The following is a 23,346-nucleotide window of genomic DNA, read 5'->3' as shown; positions in this document are numbered from 1 at the left end:
ATATTTTTTCAGCTATTAAGTCAACCTTTAACTATTATGTAGCTTTTATAATATGCATACAATTTATCTATATAATAGAAAAATTATACCTAATCACTAAAATTTGTAGGAAGATTCTGATTTCTAAAATATGGGTCTCTGTGGGTCTTTTTGTTTGTTTGGGTTTTTTTTTTTTTGTTGTTGTTGTTGTTGTTGTTGGACTTTTGGCAAATGTGGCGTACGAAGGACCCACTCCAAGTCCTTCTGATGTGTCCCAGCCCATTGGATGGCATGAGGCCGGTACCAGCAGCCCAGGTCTTCTCCAGGTCGGGTTGCTTGGGAATGCAGCCCAAAGCGAGTGGTAAACTCCCTCTGAGGCTAAACACCAGCACGAGACCATGGTCAGCAAGTACCGGAAGGGAAAGTTAAAAGGAACTTTGAAAGGAGACCTCAGATCAGACATGGTGACCCGCTGAGTTTAAGCATTTTAGTCTGCACAGGAAAAGAACTAACCAGGATTCCCTAAGTAACCTCGGGTGAACAGGGAGGAGAGCCCAGCGCCAAATGCCGGCTGTGTGGTGTGGCCACAAGCGGTCAGAACCAAGATTCCTCCTGTCTGTAGCCTTACACTTAGGAAACTCAGTCTTGGCCACTGTGAACAGTCTTGGTACGCAGTCGCAGTCAGTCCGAGTTTTGCTCTCCCTTTCTGTATTGTGCAGTGGAGTTCCTGGAGGCTCCTTTCTGCTGTGTCCTTGGGCTCCTCCCTCAGGAATGACCTCAGGGCGCAGGATATCAAGTCTTAGGCAAGTTTACATCTTGAGGGAATGGAAGCAAGGTTAGAGGCAACTGTTGCAGCTCCAATGGAAGCCTCAGGGTAACACTGACAGCTGTCTTCACTACATGACCTGCTAGGGTCCCTTGGTTCTGTTCACCTTATAGAGTTCTGCACATCAGAACAGAGCGTCAGATCCTGCAGGACTACAGTTAGAAACAGTTGTGATCTGCCATGTGGGTGCTGGGAATTGAACGCAGGACCTCTGGAAGAACAGCTATCCTAACCACTGAACCATCTCTTGCCACCATTCCATAAGTTTTAAGGCTCTGCTTTCTAAATGGTAGCTCCCCTCAAACTTTTCAGTTAGTCCTCCTGCTGTAAAATCTGTTTGCCAAGATGATTTCTGTTCCTTACTACCATAGAACCTTAATGGGTTTTCAGGATCTCAAAAGAGGCATCAGGGGACGGAGGAAACCTGAGCAAAGGCACATGAATTATAGCCATGCCAGCCAACTTGTAGGTCACAACATTTGAAACTACAATTCTGTGACTTGTATTATTATTCAGCATGAATTACTATCGGGATACAGTCGTTAGGTTATAGTGTCTGCCTTAACAATGTTGTGTTTGGTTAAAGACTTTTAAAGGGGCCCATTTGCAGGGTCTGTATCACAGACGTCTTCATTGTTTTTTCCTTTTTTTTTTAAATATAGAACCTTATTGTGTAGTCCAGACTGGCTTTGAACTTGAGATCCTCCTGCCTTGACTTCCCAAATGCTGAGAGTAAAAATGTATGCACTATGCTGTACCAGACCTGTTTTGTTTTACTTTTTTTTTCTTGGCAACATTTGTTCTGTGTAGCCTTTTTTGGGTGGGGTAGCCAGATATTGATTCCTATAACAGAGAGAGTAAAGAATGCATGACTTCCTGTTCTTGGAAAGTATTACCTCAGCTCCCTGGGGCGTCTATGACAAAGCTAGCCTCACGGTGATTGATGGGGCTGACTTTAGATCCACAGAATAAGAAATGCTGACATGTTACACTAAACTAAAATAAAGCTTGGTAAGCAGATATCTACTGTGAGGAAGGCACCCAGTCTTTGGACAGCTTGCTTCTGTTAGGAGTTTAAAAAATGCGGACACAATCTCTGGTTCAGGAATAATTGTCGCCCACTGTTTCCTAGCATTTCCAGGCTTTCCTTGACTTCTGGCCTCATCAAACTTGGACTGTTTCAAGGTAGATTGGCACTTCCAGTGACCCATGGGTGGCACAGGCACCAACTGTCAAACGCTTCCAATTTAAAGTCAACTTTGAGGTTATTAAACTTGACCTGTGTTTCACCGCTTGAGAGCTCAGAAAATAGTTGGAACATAGCTTCTCAGGGAAGTTTGCTCATTATATAGACGCTAATGATTTCTACAGCTGACTTGGATACAATAAAATACTTGCAGAATCTACTGTGTGATCATGATGAATGACCTACACGTGGTTTGCTTGACCACCATGATGAAGAATGTTGACTTTCTTTGGCTTAGGCACAGGGCTGGTGGACCACTTGATGTAGGGTCTTATCTGAGACAGTAATTTCAACCAAGCTCATGAGTTTTCCTTCACAGCTTGCTGCAATAGGTTTCCAGAATAAAGTCCAAAATTGTAGGATTGCCTTCAAGGACCACCCCTCCCCCCACTTTAAAGATCTATTTCTTTATTATGTATATGGTGTTCTGACTACACAGATGCTTGTACACCAGAAGGGGGAGCCATATGTCATTCTAGATGGTTGTGAGCCACCATGTGGTTGCTGGGAATTGAATTCAGGACCTCTGGAAGAACAGCCAGTACATTTAACCTCTGAGCCATCTCTCCAGCCCAAGGACCCCTTTTATGACTTTGTTCTTTCTGTGCCCTTCCAGTTATCTTGTTAGTCCTATGCTAGCCACAGCGGGCAACTTGCTCTGTTCTGAAAATGCCCTGAACATGGAAACAAACTTTCTGTTTGCTCAGGGACCTTTCCCCTCCTGGGTAAACAGGCTCCAACACTCGGCAGAGCTGTCTGAAGGAGCCCTTCACTCCAGCTGGAGCCCATCCTGGAGCCACCCCATGCCACTGGCACTGCAGTGTCTCTGCTGGAAGAAGACCAGCTAACGGTGGGTAGTCAGCATCGCAGGTGCCAGAGTTTTGGTTTCTGGAAAATTTAAAAATTAATTGATGTAACTCTACATACTTTGGGAGTACTTGGATTTTTAAAATATTCCTTTATTCATATATTTTTTATTTTTATATGTATTTGTGTTTGTCTGTCTGTGCACCACATGGGTGGCCTGGTGTCTACAGATGTGGAGAAAGCAGAACCCTCCTCCACTGCTAGTGGGAGTGCAAACTTGTACAGCCACTTTGAAAATTATTCTGGCACTTTCTCAGAAAATTGGGAATAGTTCTACTTCAAGACCCAACTATACAACTCTTGGGCATATACCCAGTTCTACTATACAAGGACATTTGCTCAACTATGTTCGTAGCAGCTTTATTCATAATAGCCAGAATCTGGAAACAACCTAGATGTCCCTCAACTGAGAAATGGATAAAGAAACTGTGGTACATTTACACAATGGAATACTACTCAGCTATTAAAAACAAGGAAATCATGAAATTTGCAGGCAAATGGATGGAACTAGAAAAGGTCATCCTGAGTGAGGACACCCACTCAGAAAGACACACATGGTATGTACTCACTTATAAGTGGATTTTAGCCATACAATACAGGATAAATATACTACAATTCACAGGCCCAAAGAAGATAAGTAACAAGGAGGACTCAAGGGAGGATCTTAAATCTCACTCAGAAGGGGAAATAGAATAAAGAGCAGAAGCAGTTGAAGAGAGGAAACAAGGTAGGAGAGGGAGAATAGAGAGAAATTAGGGTAGTGATCAGACCTGGGGAGAGCTGGGATGGAAGGACAGAAGGCCTACAGAGAGAAGAGAACCCATGGGTGGGCATCTCTGTGGCAAGCTGGAAACCTGTAACACAGTAGGCTCCTGGGAGGTTATGGGGGTGGCTCTGGCTGAGACTCCTAGTAGCAGGGGTCATGGAGACTGAAGAGGCCACCCTCTGACTAGACACGATTCCTAGTGGAGGGGAACACCAACCCATCCACAAAATCTTCAGCCCAGAATTTATCCTGCCCACAAGATGTTCAGGGGTAAATACAGAGCAAAGATTGAGGGAATGTCCAATGACTGGCCCAACCTGAGACCCACCGTATGGGAGAGAGCCAACCCCTGACACTATTAATGATACTCTGCTATGCTTGCAGACGGCAGCCTAGCATAGCTGTCCTCTGAGAGGCTCCACCCAGCAGCAGATCTAAACGACTCACAGCGAAACACTGGGCAAAGCGTAGGGAATCTTGCGGAAAAGTGGGGGGAAGGATAGAAGGACCTGAGGGGACAGAAGCTCCACAAGAAGACCAATAGCACCAACTAATCAGGACCCAGAAGAGCTTGCGGAGAATGAAGTACCAACCAATGACCATGCATGGACTAGACCTAGGACCCCTACATAAATGTAGCTGTTAAACAGCCCCAGCTTCACGTGGGTTCCCTAGTAACTGGAGCAGGGCTTTCTTTGACATGGACTCTGTTGCCTGCTTTTTGGTCACTTTCCCCTGGAGGGGCTGCCTCGCCACGCCACAGGGCAAGAGGATGCTTTCAGACTTGATATGCTTGGGTGGGTTGGTAAGGGGGCTTCTCTTTTATGAGGAGCAGGGGAGGAGAGGGAGAGGAGGAGGAAGGGAGCTACTATTGGGATGTAAAGTGAATAAAGTAAAAAAAAAAACAAAAAAGAAAATTAAAAATTAATTGATATAACTAGTATTTTTAAGAGTTCTTAGGTTTTAAAATATTTATGTATTCATTTATTTATATTTTATGTGCATGTGTGTTTGTGTACCATATGGGTGGTGCCTACAAAGGTCAGAAGACATGTCGGATTACTTTTGGGATATGATGTAATATTTTAACACGGTGCATACACTGTATAATGATCAAATCATGGCCATTGGTATATCACTCCAAGTATTTATATTTTCAGTTTATTCGGGAGCATCCAAATCTCTTCTATCAGCTATTTTGATTTATACAATTAATGTTGTCAGCCATAATTGCACTTCCTTGCTACAGAAAGTTAAGTTTTCTTGCGCCTAACCAGTTATACCTCTGTATCCGGAACCTATTCCCTTCCTAGCCTCTCCCCTCTCCTCCTCCCACAGCCTGGCTACTACTCTGTTGCTGCTTATGAAGCTGACTTTCTTAGGATCCACTTACGAATGAGATTTGAATGTAATATTTGTGTCTCTATATCTGGCTTATTTCGGTCGATATCACAGTATCCAATTTCACTCCTGTTGCCACAAACGTCTGGGTTGCATTGTATTTGTGGCCGAGTAATATATGTTCTGTATTTTCTCTCCCCATTCATCACTAGATGGGCCCTTGGTTGTTTGCCTTTGTCGGCCCTTGGGAACCGAGTGCAGACATCTCTTCATCACAGCGAGTTCCTTTCCTTTGCTTATATTCCCAGCAGTGAAGTGATGGATAAGGTGACTGCTACTGTTCTGTTTTTTTTTTTCTTTCTTATTTTAATCTCCATTGTGTTTCCACAATGTATAATGTAGAATATATTTCACAATGTATAATGTACTAATGTATACTAACATGGGGGTTCTCCCTAATAGACATACTTGTCCGCATATATTACTTTTTTGTCTTTTTAAGTTATAGTCACTACAACTAGAGTAAGGTGGGGGTTTTAAATTTGTTAGGGAACTTTACAGTAGTAGGTTTCATTACAGCATTTTCATATTCATCCCTCTCCAAATGTCCTCCTCCACCCCCTCCTCCAGTCAACAGCCCCCTTCACCTTCCTCCCAGTCCTTTCCTTTCTGCTTTTATGCCACAAGGATTACTCTCTCTTCTCCCTTCCCACACCCTTAAGGTCCCCCTCCCCCTCTCATGACCCCCTCATTTTGTTTCATAACATACTTATACACACACATACACTCATTCACACTCATCCACGTTCTCACAGACACTCTCACTCTCACATACACACACTCACACACAGATGCACACATATAAATTAAAATCTTTGGTTTATAAGAGAAAGTATAGAGTATTTGTGTGTCTGAATCTGGCTTATTTCATTTAATTTAATGGTTCTGAGATCTATCCTGTTCTTGCCAACGTGATTTCACTTCACAGCTGAAAAGATGCCATTGTGGGTATGTACCATATCAGCTTTACCCATCGGTTTACTGATGGACATCTCTGCTGCTTTCATTTCTTAACTGTTATGGATAGTGCAGCAATAAAGACAAATGTGCAAGTGTCTCTAGAATCCTTTGGACAGAAAACCAAGAATGGTGTAGGTGGGCCAGATGGCACTTATGATTTTAGTTCTTTGAGCAGCCTCTGTGTTGACTTCCATAGTTGCCGTATCTGTTTACATTTCTTCCAAAAGCAAATATGTGTTCCTCTCCCCACCCAAATCCTCACCAGCATTTACCATGTTTCTTTAAATTTAAATTTTACTCTTTGTGTATAATTATTTCTCTTATGTGTATGTTTGTGTACCATGTGCGTGCTTGGTGCTATGGGTGTCAAACATGTTTTGTGTTGGGCAATTTGTGTATATAGACTTTGTTTAAAATATTTGTTATTTTTTATTTTATGTATATGGATGTTTTGCCTGCATGTTTGTGTCTGTGTGTTCGCCACATGGGTGCTGATATACATGTAGCCCAGCAGAGGTTATCAAATCCCCTGGAACTGGAATTACAGTTGTTAGCCACCCTGTGTGTGCTGGGAATTGAACTCCCACTCTCTGAAAAAGCAGCTAGGGTTCTTTGAGAAAATCAATAAGAATAGCAAACCTTAGCTAAATTAACTGCAAGGCAGAGAAGAAAGACTGAAATTAACAAAAGTAGAGATGAAAAGGAGGATATAACAGCAGACCCCAAGGAATCCTAAGGGCGTCTTCCACGGCCCAGCTGATCTTGTGACTGCTGCCAGCGCCCAGATCAATCGTGATATGCTTGTTCCTGAAGAAGGGTATGTTAGTACATGGATCAGACAGTTAAGGCGCTGGTGTCGTATCCATGGGACAAATAACTGGAAAATGTTTAACCTTTTCAATGATGCTGTCCTAAAGCTCCTTCACTTTTATGCATGTGAGGTCCCGGGAGTGTCCAAAAGGCTGGCCAGTCATTATGCAGATGAGGGAAGATGGATGCCATCTTGAGCTTGCACTGCCAAGGCAGAGAGCTGCCACCTTTGAGTCTGTGTGCCTGTCCGGTCCTCCCTGCATCGCTGTCACACGCACAGTAGAACCTCCTGGTGTGTGCTCTGACCCTTGGCTCGCTCTTTCGCTCTTTCTTTTTTTTTTTTTGAATGCTGTTCCCTGACGTTTCTTACTGGATAATATATGTGGCCATCAGTGGGACTTTGGCAAAGTTAGCATACTTCTTGCTTTCTGTGTTGCTGCTTGCTGGGACAGTCGTGAGTACCGGTTTCTCTTCAGGCTAGACACTCAGGGGAATTTTTGGAGAACCTCTGCCTCAGACTCCCCTGCCACAGTGTACCATGGCGGTTCTCCTGATGCTCTCGACCTATGCTATTCTAGTGCCTGGTCTATCTCTGCAGTCCATGCAGTGTTCTCTGTCTGATCACTCTAGGCTCTCTGCTCTCTAATGTTTGTTGACAACTTACTACGTTCCAAGAATTCCACTCACCTAATATTTATAACAGTATTGAGATGGGCACTATTACTATTTCCATTTTCTTTTTAGACAGGGTCTTTCTCTGGAGCCCAGGGCTGGTTTAGAACTCACAATGCAGCACAGACTGGCCTAGTCCTCCTGCCTCCCATTGTGAGTGCTGGGATTACAAGAATAAGATGTCATACTTGGCTTTTTTTTTCTTTTTTCTTTGTTTTGTTTGTGTGTTTTTGTTTTTTTTAAGATATGGTTTCTTTGTTAAACAGAGCAATGTCTGTCCTGGACTCGCTTTGTAGACTAGGCTAGTTTCAAATTTACCTCTGCCTCCTGAGTGCTGGGATTAAAGGCGTGTGCCACCATACCAGGCTATACCTGGTATATTATCTACATTTTATAACTGTCTGAACTGTAGTCTTTTAAAGAATTGACAGCCGTGTCAAAGGTCAGCCTAGGTAACAAATATAAAGGCAGGATCCAAACCAAAACATTCTGAGGCAGGTGCTTCTCTGTCTGTCTGTCCTCTGGTGAAACAAAGATGAGGATGATGTTTTTTGAGATGTCTTGAGACTAGAGTAGGAAAAAAAAAAATCAGTAACCCAACCTTCTCCAACCCCTAACACACACACACACACACACACACACTTTCTCCACTTGAAATGGAAAAGACTTCCATTTTTATCATTTTATTTGTTTCATATTTGGGACTTGATGTGATCTCTTTGGAGGACAGCACCCAGGTGCTTAAAATATGCAGATCCTACCCAGGAGAGTCAGTCTCCTTTGTTGTTTCTTCCTCTTCCTTTTTGTTTGGAAGTGTTGGGACCTGGCGAGGAGAAACCTTAATTCAGGCTTTGGCCTCATGGGGATTTTGTCAACAAGCAAAGTCTTTGGACAAGGGCCACCACAAAACCCAATTCCTTCAGCTTTTGGATGGAGTTTGATTTCCTGGCAAAGGATGCCTTTGAAATGTTTTTGTTTTGCTCTTCAAATTTCCCTTTTGAAGTAGAGAGGTAAGCAAAACCCTCCTGTAAATTATTTGTATTGTTTTTTTCATTGTTTCTCTTTTCTCTGTGGATAAAAATAAAAAATTAAAAGACTGTCCCACCCATTTCTGATGTTAGTTATTTAAAGGGCTTGGGCTTTCCCACGGAGAACAAGCATGTGGTCTCTGAGGCCATAAGGAATTCTGAGTTGCTAATGGGATTATCACTGGGTCTGAAGTCTCTGTTCGAAGTCTTTGCAGGACTTTGTTGATTTGGGGGTGGGAAGGTTGAAGAATTTTGCTATAACAGCTCCTGTGCCTTCAAAACTGTGAGAGCAATGTCACTTTGTGTTCCCTTCCCCCCAAGTTACAGAAGCCACTTTAAGAAAGGAAATGTATGTGGGTACCCAGCTCAAATGGTTTCACACTCAGGTACTCCTTTTTTAAAATCTACGTACTTTACATCCCCGTCATAGCCCCCACTCTCCCTCTTTCCCTCATCCCTGTCTCCTAGTCCTCAGAAATGGTGAGCCCTCCTTCCTTACCAACTGACCCCAGCCTATCAAGTCTCTTCAGGATTGCCTGCATCAGCTTCCTCTGTGTCCTGTCAAGGCTGCCTCGCCAGGGGGACGTGATCAAAGAGCAGGCAACTGAGTCCATGTCAGAGGCAGCCCCTGCACCCCTTACTAGGGAACCCACATAGAGATTGATCTGCCTATCAGCTACATCTGAGCAGGAGGACCTAGGTCCTCTCCGTGCCTGGTCCTTGGTTGGTGGCCCAGGTACTGAATTCTTAAAACTGAAAATTTTGTTGTCTACCATAAAATACAGTGATGTAATTAGGCAACTGCGTTTTTACATTTTGAAACCACCAGCAACACATAGCAGGGAATGTGGGATCAAATATAATGTTGGACAAAGAAACAGTATTGTCTTCATATTTTATATATTAGTATATCATATAAAACACTGAAAAACTTAGCTTACATTTCAACTTTTTAAAGTAGTAACTGAAAAATTATATCAAAAGCATAGTTTGTCCCCACAGTTGGCTAATCATGCATAGCGTGAGGCCACCAAAACAATCTTTATATAGTTCTGAGAGTGCCCAGGAGTTGTTGGAACACTAGTTCCTTTTTAAGAAAAACAATGCATTCTACACTGCAGCCTATTTTTTTCCCTTTAAAGAGGTAGAAAATAAATTTCTCAGTGCCTGGCTTTGTAACAACCCACAATAAGCTTATTGAGAGTTCATGAATACATAAGCGGATGCAGGAATTAAAATGGGAAATCTGAAGGATGCATTTAATGACCTGAATTTCTTCAGTACTTTTGAAATACAATTTTATGACTTGGGCAACTATGATGGTTAATTCTGATGCCAACTGGATAGGGTTTAGAGCAACCTAGGAGACGAACCTCTGCTGTGTCTGTGAGGGCTTTTCCAGACAGCCTTGATGGAAGCTGGATGACACCCCCCCCAACAACCGCCTTTGAGAGAATATGAGTGGAACCGGTCCATAGGCTGGGGGTTTCAAACTGAACAGAAAGTTGAAAATGAGTGGAGCATTAATCTCACTCTCTCTCTGTCTGCTTCCTTTTAAAAAATTATTTTTAAATGTTGTTTGATATTATAATTTATCATTTCCCCTTTCCCTTTTCTTCTTCTAAGTCATCCCATGTCAGCCCCCTCTTGCTCTCTCTCAAATTCATGGGCTCTTCCTGTTTAGTTTTTGTCCCTCTTCCTGTTTAGTTTTTGTCCTGTGTATGGGTGGGTAAGGGGATGCAATGGGGCCAACTCCATCCCATTTCTGCTGCCACGCCTTGTTTGCTGTGGTGGACTGTGCTCTTGAACTGCGGGCCACGCTAAACCTTTCTCTCTTCAAGTAGATTTTCTTGTGCATTTTGTCACAGCAACAAGAAAATAAACTAATGCAGCAACCTTTTAAGACTCTGGATAAGTAAACAGATTGTCACACATTATGCCATTGATTCTGTTTATAAAAGGACAAACAAGCTATTTGACATGAAGCTCTGAAGAGATAAAGTTCAGACAGAAATCTGAAAGCATCAGTGCCTACATGTGACATCTGATTTATTATGATTTTAAAGTATTACTTAGTTTAAAAATATGTGTATGCATGCATGTCTGTGTGTCTGTATGTCTCTGTGTCTATGATTGGGTATGTGTGTGCATGCAGGTTCCCTGAGAAGCTATAGGTGTCAGAGTCTTTGGAGCTAGTTACAGGTGGTTGTGAGCTACCCAGCATGGATGCTGAGAATATGGAATTCGGGTCCTCTGCAAGAGCAGTACACTCTTAATCGCTGAGCCAGCACTCCAGCTCCATGTATAATTTTATTTCATTTGTCCATTTAGAAGTGTAATCATGTCTACTTTTGATTCAGATTAACCCTCTAGGGCTCTTAGTTGTTCTAGAAGGAAGTAGAATCATTTCCCAACTTTCCAAAGGAATGGCCACTTTGCAATCAGTGCCTAAACAGGGAATCTATTCCTCTTCTAGATGTCTATCATTGGATCACAGCTCTTGAGTGTGTTTTTTTCCCATCTGGCCAGAATCAGGGAGGTAATATTTATAATGAGTCTTTCTTGGACCCGCCAGCAGATGAATAAAGAGACATTATTCTTTATAAAAGAACTACAGCTGAGCAAGATTCTCAGCTATTCTAACCTGACAAATCCTGGCCTACCTCCCACCACGTAACCCCCCCCCCCATCCTGGCATCTGTTCCTGTCAATGCTAAAGAACCTTTCTGTGTTTGATTCTTCTCTCAAAAACCCTCTCTCAGCCTGGAAGTCCTGCCTTCCTTCCCTTGCCTAGCTATTGGCCATCACATATTTACCAAGCCAATGAAAAGGTGAGGGAGGAAGAGTGCTTAGAAGATAGGAGGCAGGTGGTGATCCGTGAGAATAACAATACCGAATTCGGACAGTATTCAACTCTCTGCCAGTTTAGCAATCAACAGTTGAATATACAGAGACACCTTCACACCATGTACAAAAGATTACCCCCACAGATCTTATTTCTGACTCCAAAATATGTTAATGATAAAGTGGGGCTCACCATAACTGTATTTTGTAGAGCAAGCACATAATACTTTTATAGAGAGATTCAAAACCAGTATTAAATGTAGTTTGTATTTAATTAACACATTATAAACAAATATTTACCAGTTAGTATTAAAAGGCCTTACGGATCTGGTTGATATATGAATCTTCATATTTCTCTCTAATTATCATATTTCATAGCTTCATTTCCTCCTGGCATGCTCAGGCTAATTTAGAATAGTTTGGATATTTTACTAGTTCTTGCAAGGAGTTGAAAATTTCCTTTCTGTATATTTGTATTAATTCTCACTTGCATAGATAACCTTTGCAAGGGTACAAAGGATAAAACTAACACTGGTGGGTAGAACATGCCAGGATCCTGATGTGAATTATTATTATCTTAGTCAGGGTTTTATTGTTATGAAGAGACACCATGACCCTGCCATGACCATGGCAACTCTTATAAATGAAAACATTTAACTGGGGCTGGTTTACAGTCCCGTGGTTTAGTCGTCATCATCATGGTGGGGAGCATGATGACATGCAGGTGCTGGGGAGACACCTGAGAGTTCTGCATCTGGATCCTCAGGCAGCAGGAAAAGAATAAAACACACTGAGACATCAAAGCCCACAAGCACCCAATGACCCAGTGACGCACTTCCTCCAACAAGGCCACACCTCCCAATAGTGCCACTCCCTGAGTCTATGGAGGCCATTTTCACTCAAACCATCACAGTGGTAAAGTAGAATTTTCTGTTGGTTAGAATTGTCTTGGCCTGGAGTAGTCTGCTTCTGAGGGTGTTGGCGAGAAAGTTACTGGAAGGGTTTACGTCAATCAGAAGAGAGGTCACGGGCAGAAAGACTGTTCACAAGATTCAAGTAACTGAATGGCATTTGGTGTAAGATTCACTCAGGCCTAAGATAATGTCATGCACGGTATGACTCACTGCTTTAGTTATATCTAGATATAAGCTTTATTTTATATCTTACTGCTTTAGATAGATTGAATGTCTTTTCAAACTGAGCATATTTCAGACATGTTTGATTTTCTTTTCTAGGTCTGTTCATCCAACACCCTTTAGCTTTGTTTGTTTGGTTTTCCATATCTTTAAATAGCTCCCCATGCAGCAGGCAGGATAATCCTTCACAAACTGCTGCTGCTTCTCCTCCTACCTCCTGTTGACTTGCCTGGACCTTTACCCACTTTTTTCACATATTTTTATGGCTAACCTCTCATTTCCTTGGCCTCTGTTCAAATATTACCATTGCAGATTCTCTGCTGGACCACGCTATCTGACGTGACACTTCCTGTCACCTTTTCACCATTCACTCTCTTTTACCTGCTCTACTTTTCTGTGATAAAAATGTGGTAATCATTTACTAGATGTTGAAATGGTGATCATTTAAAGGGAAGCTGAGAGGCTATTGCTAGCCAGTTTGCAAACAAGAAGGGCAGGCTTTGCCCTTTTCCCCATCTCCTCTGCCTTGCTAAGAAGTAGATTCCATTCCCAAAGCTAACAACCAAGGTTTGTTCCTTTATTTGACCACTTCCTCCTCCTAAGGCTGACTACCAAGGTCCAGCTGTCAAAGTATTGAAGTCCAGCAATCAAAATCCCCCTTTGGCTCACTTAATTAAAATGCCCAATTAAAACTAAACACCTCATGCTAACACCTTTATAAACTGCTGTTTACCTATGTGCCACATCTGTCTCCTGTTTATGCAGAGGAGTCCTTTGTCTCTCCTGGACAAATACCCTTCCCCCTCTCCCTTATTTCCTTCTCTTCTCCCTCATCCTCTGTCTCCTGTTCATGTCATATTCCCTGCCCTCTGTCCTTCTGGGGCAAATAAATTTCCTTTGTGCTGAGAGCTTGGCCTTGGGAGTCCTGAGTACCCTTCCAGCTGTAACATACAGGACAAGAAGGGCAGTCCTCCTGCATTGTTCATCGCAAAGGGAAGCAAAGAAAGGGCTTTAATGCTTATTTACAGAATTTTGTCCCTGTCACCATCCTCCCAGGAGTTGAAAGTGGAGTAGTGAAAGTGTATACACTCATGTTCAAAAGGAATTTACAAAGCACACTAGATAATACAGATTCCTGGAAGTGCCAGATTCCAGATCTTGACGCTTGTGGGTGGGTGGGTATATAGAACAACCATTGGTTTAGCCCCTGCAGTGATTTAAGGGGGAGACAGCCATCTTGTCTATCTATAGGGAAGTGTTCAGTTTTCTTCTTCCACAAGTCACAGCTTTCCTCATCCCAAACCCCCTGAGACTGGGGTTTCTAAGATGCAGAGATTGCTAGTGCCATAGTTTGTATCTTATTCAGCAAACCTCCAATCTTATATAAACTTAGACGGGGTGACAGAACTGCTTCTGGTTTGACAGAGCTGCTTCCATTTTTATCACGAAGTTTCCTCTCTGTTCCTTAGTTAAACAGTTTTCATCTTGTATAATAACTAATGGATTGTGTATTTTTAAATAAAGCTGATATTGCTAGATTTATGTCAAGATTTTAAATCCATTATTTTCAGTTTCTATCATCAATAGGAAAAATGGGTAGTCTCAGAATGACTGCACTTTAAAACTCATCGATATTGCAATAATTTTAAATGCTAGTGGGAAAGGCAATCCATTTTAATTTTTTTCTTGATACCTGACTATATCATCTCAGAATTGTTACAGGATTTAAAAATTGTTGCTCATAAATTTTTGTGGTCATTGTTTACTTCAATTTCCAAAGACCCTTGTAGTTAAACAAGAAATACAGCAGAGAAAATAAAGAAAAATGTGTCTAGACTCTCAAAAATTGCCATTTTAGAAGTCACATTAAATCAATGGAAGGATGTCATAAATCCATGGACCATTCTGGAACACATTTCAACAACTTAAAAAAAATCAGATTTGAGGTATTTCCCATGTCAAGGTAATCACATTAGAGTGAGAAGATTTAAATACATACATGTTTCTTATGAATCTGTTTTTATTTAGAAAAATGGAGATATTCCAAACACCCTTCAATAGGGGACTGATTAAATTATACATACAAATAGTAAAATTTACTTCATTTACTTAGTAAAATTCAATATTTACTGTCATGGAAGAGTATTTGTAACATGCTGTTGAGTGAAAAAAATGTGAAAAATACCAAAGTAAATTCTATTTATGTAAAATGTTATTTTCTTTACAAAGACATTCATTGAAATATAATTATTTATGAGGAATGAGGATTTTTACTAGGCAGTTTGGGTTTTTACATCTTGATTATGTGTATGTATAATTTTAATTAAAAAATGATACAAATTTTTAGATATATTTCTTAAAATGAATAAGACCTAGTTGAAGATATACCCTAGACATTTTTATAGTAGTGAATCTTAGCATAGTCAGTCTGGGTCCATTTGTTTAAGAAGCAGCTATTTGGAAATAATATTGTACAATGAGTTTCTTCATAAAAATTAGCTTTGGGTTTTTGGGGTTTTTTTTTTTTTGTATTTTGAGACAAGGTCTTTCTTTCCAGCTCTGACTGTCCTGGAATTTGCTATGTAAAGCAGGAAGGCTTCAGACTCACAGAGATCTGCCTGTCTCTGAGCCCTGAGATTAAAAGCACTGTGCTACTATGCCTGGCCATAAGAATCAAAACGGAGAAAGAGTTTTAAGAGACTAGACATACAGCATGACAAAGCATGTAATGTCTCTAGTTTGACTGAGGTACAATTGACTGATAAATATTATACGTATTTATGGAATATGATGTGTGTTTTGATATGTGTATGTATGATGAGATATTTACCAATTTCAATAGGGATAAGTTACCCATCACCTCACCTAGTCACATTTGTGTGTGTGTGTGTGTGTGGTAGGAACATTTGTGCTCTTTCAGTGTGTATCAAGTATGCAGTGAATTGTCATTAACAGTACTCACCCGCGTGTACAGAGGCCTTTCGAATGTACCCATTTGATAACCTCAAAGTTTTACCTTTCTGTTAATATCTCCCCAAATTCCTGGTAACCATGGTCTGTTCGGTTACTGTAGCAATTTCTTAAGATGTAAGGGACAGCATACAGAATTCATCTTTGTGTTTCTTTGTCTGGCTTATTTGTCCCAGCGTTGTGCCTGCTGGGTTCATCTATATTGCCGTGAATTGGTGTCTGCATAATTGAAGATGACACCTGCCAGTCTTTGAGACTTGTTTTGACAATGACCGTCCTTCACAGGTCTCAAAAGCCTGTGATGTGTTTGTTTTGGGCAAGCTGTTCTGATACCCAAGTGAGCAAGCGAGACTGCTTACGTGTTGGTTCCGCACAGTGAGATCTAGGGAATGGATTCATAGGAGCAGGCAGGCAAGCTGTGTCTGTGGATCCTAGAGCCAGAGTAATCATTGAACTTGGTTCATGGTGACCTTCTTGTTGCCAGAATGTGTTTGTCACCTGAACCTTCAGGGCCGGGCCTGGCTTATAGGTTAGTCTGTTAGGGCTGAGCTAGAACTCAAGTACACAGTAGTCATTCTGGTCTTTGGGTCCACGTTGGCCAAACTAACTGACATTAGTGTTTTCCAAGGTGATCCTGACTATTTGTCTGTTTTGGTAGACTTGGTTTCTTATCTCACTGAAATCTCTGGCTGTAGGACTGGCCAATTAGTATCTGGAACTTGCTTGGATCTTGGTGTCTGGGCCCACAGAGCCAGCATAGTTTCCCGGGTGGCAGGGACTGTCTGAATGCCAGCCTAGCATCAAAATGACTCTTCTCTGGGTGAAGTCTGTGACAGAGAGCCTGATGCCTGAGGCAAAGGGGCCAGCTAGGCACTGGGCATGCCTATAGCCTGTATCTTAAGGGTTAACAAGGGCTTCTGTCCGTGCATGTGTTTCTGGTGCCTGGGCCATGGGAGACAGGCAGGAGACCCAGGTCACAGTAATGTCAGGTCCTCACTTCACTCTCGTTTCCCGGGTGGGAGGGTGTGCTCTCTGCTGAGCTTCAGAGCACTGGGAGGGCTGCTGCAGGTGGGCGACCCTGCTCTGCCCACTCTTCAGGGCACTTGTGTTTGTTGAATCCAAGATCTCTCACTTGAGTCTCTTGGCTCTTTGAAGGTAGTTTTGTGTGTGAATACAATGCTATTAATTACTAAATAATTACTTACTGGTTCCTGAGGATTGGTGACTAAGGAAACGAACATTTAATTGGTTCTTTGTTTCCTTTCTTTCTTTGCCTGCTTGTCTAAATCAAGTCATGCCAACAGCTCAAACTGCTGGTTGCACAAGAAGAAGACGTGACAGTGCCCGCTCCTACCATCTGGCTGATGCCAGTCCTCCATATTTCCTGAGTGAGGTCCCTGCTGCCTCTCCCTTAGGTCCCCCAGATCTTTTCTATTGCTTCTATACACCGCCCCCAGCTTTAATGTAATTATTCTTCGAACTGTCCCAACCTGACTCTTCAAAATGCCAGCCTCAGCCTACTGGAGTGCTGTGCACAGAGACACAGGGATCTTGGAGAGTCTGTGACGCTCTAGGGCAGTGGTTCTCGACCTTCCTAATGCTGTGACTCTTTAGTACAGTCCCATGTTGTGATGACCCCCAACCATAAAATTATTTTTGTTGCTACTTCGTAACTATAATTTTGATACAGTTATGAATTGTAATATAAATATCTATGTTCCTCGGTGGTCTTAGGTGACCCTGTGAAACATAAGTTGAAAACCGCTACTTTAGGGTGATGCTAAATCATTAAAGAGACCTCGGGAGACCAGAGTTTAACTTCTTTGTTTTAGAGCACAACGTGGAGCCTGCAGCTATGTTCTGGAGATCTCGTGTAGCATCAGACTGAAAGCACTTTCCTGGGAGTCTGCTGAATTCACAGCCTTCTTGACCTCATCTTCTCTGTTGTGCTTCCCCAAGACCTTACTCATCTCCCTAGAGAACAGTTCCTGCACACAGATCTTCACGTGGGAGCCTGCTTCAGGGGGATCTGGTACAACATGAGACAATGCGATGCTTTCCAAACATCCCACATGATTTTCCTGAATCGAGTTCGGCGATGTGACATCTGTATTTTGTATGCAGGATAAACCTCTTTGTGGGCTGGAGGAGTCATGGTTGATTCTGGTACTTTCTCTTCTACACTGGGAATAAGAGTTTGAACTAAGGAGCTAAATGAACGAAGAATTAATGGGTTAGGGGTTGCTTTTCATGTACCAAACAGGAAGTCTGTGTGTTTCTCGTTGTAACTCCAGCAGATAATTTAAGCCTCGTACCTTCAAACAACATAAGCTTCATTTGTGTAAACCGCTGCTAAGGATGGAATGACAGTGATGAATTTCACCTTGGGCTTGTTTTAGTTCTAAAGAATTAGATGAATAAAGATAATACCTCCTCCTCTCGATTATGATAAATCACCTATCATTTACGCTGTGTTAGGGAACAAGGGGAGTGACTAATTTTTTTTTTTGTCAGTTTTAAAATTTATCTTAGCCTGCACAGCTCTGGAAATTGAGGGCATATATTATTTGTAGGCGACTGTGAGCTTGTAATCAGTGTGGTTTGGTAATGTGTCACCTAACTGAGGCCTGTTCATTTTTCTAGATAATGGGGCACAGGCAGTAATATGGGATGTGAGGTGGACTGGTGCTATTTTGCTATTCAAGCTGGACATGAAAATCAGTTTCCCATTGATTTGATTTTTATCTATGCAGCAGGAAGCAGATAAAGACAAGGATTAAAGTGATTATTAAATGTGATTTCTTTTCTTAGTCATTTATCCTTAGAAACCAATAAATATTAGCACCCTGTTGAAAAGTGAACTTCCTTTAGATAAAACTTTCATTTAGTAGGCCTGGTGTCACACCACTTTTAACCCCAGCACCCTCAAGGCAGAGGAAGGTGAATCTCTGTGAGTCCCAGGTCAGGCAGGATTACATAGTATGAGACCATGTCTCAAAAAATTTCCCTTTGTACAAGTGATATTAATATCCTAATATATATTTGCTATTCAATAAGCAACTGGGGGGCTGGAGAGATGGCTCAGACGTTAAGAACACTCGCTGTTCTTCCAAAGGTCCTGAGTTCAATTCCCAGCAAACACATGGTATCTCATAACCATCTATAGCAAGATATAGTGTACAGGCAGAATGTTGTATAAATAATACATAAATCTTTTTTTTTTAAAGAAGCAACTGGTTAAAATCACAGATCAGAGTTGCTCTAACAATGTCATTATTCACTGGAATGTAATTTTGACTTTTTTCTCTTTTACGTATCTTCTTTCTATTCCCATGTGTTCTCAAGAGCATAGCCCAGGAAGAGTTGGGTACTTTCTCTTCCCTGCCTCTGTCAGTGAGTTTGTGCATATGACCCTCCTCATGAGGAAGGCCAAGAACTTGAAAGCTAGCAGCCACAAGCAGCTGACCCATCTGAGGCTTGACTTTCACAACGAACATGGACCCCGGAAGACTGTAAAGTCAAATGACTAGGGAACAAAAATCGAGGTTCTCCAGTTGTTGCTATGACACATTTGCTTCCTTTTGCTTTTGTTTAGTCTTTGCTGCAGGAGTTCTTGGATCGCAGATTCTTTCTGCCTCAGTTTTGGAAACACTATAATTATGCTAATTGAGTCAAGTGATTTAACAAATATAAAATGCTTAGAATAGCTCCCGGGATGTTAGAAGTTCTCACTGCTATTAATTACATTATTGCCCCTTTGCTCCCTTGCTGAAATCTTTAAAGTCACAAGTATTTCCTAATTATTAACTAATTCTTAATTTTGTATTTTGAAACAGAAATAAGGTGATATACTGCATCATCTATAATATCGACAGCACTCCAAGGTCAAATGTATTGGTATATCTGCGGTCATGTCAATACTCAGAGTTTATTATGATAAATAGTCTCAGGTCAACTCAGGTGTGAGTTTGTCAGGGTGTTAAAACTCTGTGGATCCTATATTTACAGTCCTTATACAAGGACTACGAACCTGTATTGCTGTCTTTCTCTTCCTCGTCATCATCATTACCAGGTTGTTATTACTTTTTTTTTCTTTTTTTCTTTTTTCTGAATTTTGCTTCCTCCCTTGACCCTGAGCAGAGCCAAGGCCATCTTTTAAATTCCAGTGCAAAATGAGTATATTTCTACCAACTGCTTTTAAAAATTACTATCTGGAGTCTGGAAAGATGGTTGGCTCAGTGGTTAATAGCATGTACTGCTCTTATAAAGGACCTAACTTTGGTTTCAAGAACCCATGTTAGGCCACTCTATAACTTGCTTTTAAGTCCAGATCCAGAGGATCTGATGCCCTTTTCTAGATTGTGTGGGCAAATGTATAACTAGACCTTTACATGGGCACCATACACACAGAGACACATGCACACACACACACACACACACACACACCACACACACTTTAAAATTCTATATAATTAAAAATAAAATAAATCATTTTTAAAAATCATTTCTCCCTTATGGGATATACTGTCCTGTTTTTTTTTTTATGTATCTGCTATTTTTTTTTTAATTGGATACCTTACCTTATAAATTTTGAAATGGCCAGTGCTGGGTATTGCCACACATAAAGAGTGCTAGACTTTGTTCTTAAAGGCATTTAACTTATTTTATGATTAACTTTATACTTTAAGGTCTGCGTTCTAAGGGTCTATCTAGCACCGCCTCTAGGTCAAGGTTATTTAATCCATTATTAAAACATGGTTCATCGTAAGGCAATTCTGTAGTCTTTCCTACTTTTCAGCTCTGCAGTCTGAGCAAGTAATTTAAATTGCCCAAATCTCAGTGTTCTGACTAATACAAAAGGATGATGTTGAGTTTCTAGTGTGCTGGGAATTAGATGAGACAATGTGTTCAAAGCTCTGCCCACACAAAACCCTCAGTAAGCAATGACCACCACAAACACCACATTTAACAATGAGTTAAGGATGGCTTTCCTTTTGAGGCTGAGAGCAAGGCAAGAATGCCCATTGTGTCATTTATATATATTCAAGTACTTCCAGTGCTCAAAGTCCCAGAATAATTAAAACTGTAATCTACTGGCATAGACACACAGATCAATGGAACAAAATAAAATGGGCAATTTAAAAAATCAAGATTCGTGTGTGTGTGTGTGTGTGTGTGTGTGTGTGTGTGTGTGTGTAGAAATTGCTCTTTTAAAAATATTTTTATTTTTTCTTATGTTTTGATTTTCCACTCTTCTAGAGAGGCAGGGATGATCTGGAAAGAGCTGAAGAGGAATAAATGCCCAGAAGTAGAACTGTTGGAATATATGTGGCTGTACTTCTTTTTTTCTTTTAGGAAACTTCATTCATTTTTCTGTAGAAACTGTACCTATACACATTTCAACCAAGACTGTGAAAGAGGTCCAACTTTACACACACACACAGACAGACAGAAAGACACACACACCATTCTCTCTCTCCCATAAAAACAAACATCGAAAATGAAAACAAACTACAAAATAAGGGAAAGAATGCCAAAAATGGAAACAAATTCACCCCCCCCCCCCCCACACACACACCACATTTTGTGCTGGCCAACTACTCCTAGGCATGAGACCTGTCCTACAGCGTGGTTGATATACCTAGAGAAGCTCCACTGATTATCAATTGCAGACATCATCTCTGCAGTGGTGGGACCCTGTGTCTGCTCCCTCTCAGCGCCGGCACCCCATCTGGTTTGAAGCTGCGAATGTTCTGTGCATGCTGCCACAGTCCCTGTGAGTTCAGAAATGCATCAGTCCTTGTTGTGTCTGGAAAACTGTTTCCATGGAGTCATCTATTGCCGCTGGCTCTTAGAGGCTCTCTGTTTCCTCTTCCTTATAGCTGTCTGAGCCTTGAGGTGAGGGCACTTGGGACTGAGCACTCCGAAGTGTCTCACTCTCTGCATATTGTCTAGCTGTGCCTCTCTGTGTTTGTTCTCATATACTTTAAGGAGAAGCTTCTCTAACGAAGGTTGAATGAAGTATTGCTATATATTATAGCAATATGTCATTAAGAGTCATTCTATTGCTATGTTCCTTTAGTAGAATAATTGTATTAGGTTTTCCTCCTTGGTCTATCCAGTCTCAGATTCTTGGCCAAGTTAGCAGTCTCAGGTATGGATTTTATCTTTTGGAATGGGCTTCAAATCCAAAAACAAACAACAACAACAACAAAAACAAGAAGGTAGTCAGTTACTTCTATAGCATTTGTGCCACTATTGCACAGTGTATCTTGTAGGCAGGTGGCTATTATTGTAGGACAAAGGGTTTATAGCTGGGTAATATTGATACTTACTAAGATCAGGGTCTTGAAATGCATGCCTGTGTTTATCACCGCAATATTCATAATAGACAAAATAACAGAATACAAATGTTCATTAATAAGTGACTGGATAAAGAAAATATAATGGACCATTATTCAGGCTCAATAAAAAAAAAAAAAGGAAGGAAATCTGGCAGTCTGGAACAACAATAATAGAGGTGGAGGATGTAACGCTGAGTGAAATACACCGGCAACGGGAGGAGGAAGACCACTTAATTCTACTTACCTAAAGAATCGAAATAGTCAAACTCACTAGAGGAGAGGAAGATGTGTTGATGCTGCTAGGAACTTGGGGAGAGAAGAATGTGGATATTATCTCAGCAGATGCCAAGTGTCTTTTATGCAGGACAGATCATTTCAATGGATATGTTATATACTGTGCCTATAATTAACAAATCTGTGCTAGCCTCTCACATTGGAAACTTTTACTGAAATAAAAACACTTTCCATGAGTGTAGTGATATTTTATATTGTTTGCATCAACTCATTCAGCTTAAGAGTTCAGTGGAAGAAAAACTGAAGTGAGGACAAGAATATCATCCATTATCCAAGCATTCTGTTGGAGGAATTTTCTTTTCACCCCACTGACTGCACTTTGAGGGAACAGGAAGAAATGCTAAATGCCAACTCTGGCCTTTTTTTGATATTTTTTCAAAGCTCTTCCAAAAAATTTTAACATGTAGTTTAAGCTTTTGCTCAAGGACTGATAATTGTTGGCTGGTGACTTTTACTCATTAATTATAATATGCACCACCATGTTCTTAGATAACTGACTAGCAATGTTTCTAAGTTTTTAAATGTTAATAACCTCCTTTCTCAGATACCGAAAGCTTCAGTTAATCGAAGACTAACACCTTCCAGTAATCAACTGGATGATGCTGTGGAAGTTTAATAAAAGAGGGAGTCCCCCTCTCACCTCCGAATCGAGTATATCCCAAAGCTTCAAATGTGCAGTGACTGAGAGGGGCAGCTGAGGCCCAGAACGAGACAGATCTGGAATTCAGAAAACACCAGCTCTCTCTCTGCTGAGGGGGAAGCTTTTGTGACCAGTTCTTACCACACACAGAGTCAATAAATATTACTGTCCTTCCTTCCCCTTTCCCTTTCCAGTTTTTCTTTCTCTAGGATCCATTCTTCCATACAGATATTTCTCCTACATAATCCTAAATATAAATGATAATATAATATAGCTCTACAACTAAAATCAGAATAAAAAAGTAAGATTATTTTGATTGTTTTTGTTGTTGTTTTGCCTTTGAGACAGGATCTCACTGTGTAGCCCCAGTTGACCTTGAACCTCCAATCCTCCTATCTCAGCCTCCTAAGGATTTTTTTTTTAATTACATTGTTTTACGTATTTAATGTGTGTCAAGGGCACACATATCATCATATGTGTGTGGAAGTAATAGGGCAACATTTGCTTGTCTATTCTCTCCTGCCATCATGTATATCCTGGGGATTGAACCGAAGGTCATCAGG

The 23,346-nt window shown here is 41.1% G+C and overlaps 2 long non-coding RNA genes across 3 annotated transcripts in view; both read left to right on the top strand.

The window, feature by feature from the left end:
* LOC132652439 (uncharacterized) overlaps nucleotides 1-23,346 on the top strand; it is a 70,923-nt gene that overhangs the window by 32,189 nt on the left and 15,388 nt on the right. The window lies entirely within an intron of this gene.
* Nucleotides 501-18,592, top strand: LOC132652440 (uncharacterized). Its single transcript, XR_009590022.1, has 3 exons — nucleotides 501-2,901; nucleotides 3,089-3,475; nucleotides 17,338-18,592. It is a non-coding gene; the product is annotated as an uncharacterized LOC132652440 (long non-coding RNA).

Source organism: Meriones unguiculatus, chromosome 2, assembly GCF_030254825.1.
Source record: "Meriones unguiculatus strain TT.TT164.6M chromosome 2, Bangor_MerUng_6.1, whole genome shotgun sequence".
NCBI lineage: Eukaryota > Metazoa > Chordata > Mammalia > Rodentia > Muridae > Meriones > Meriones unguiculatus.
Note: the sequence above shows the minus strand (reverse complement) of the source record. Positions and strands in the feature narration are given on the sequence as shown.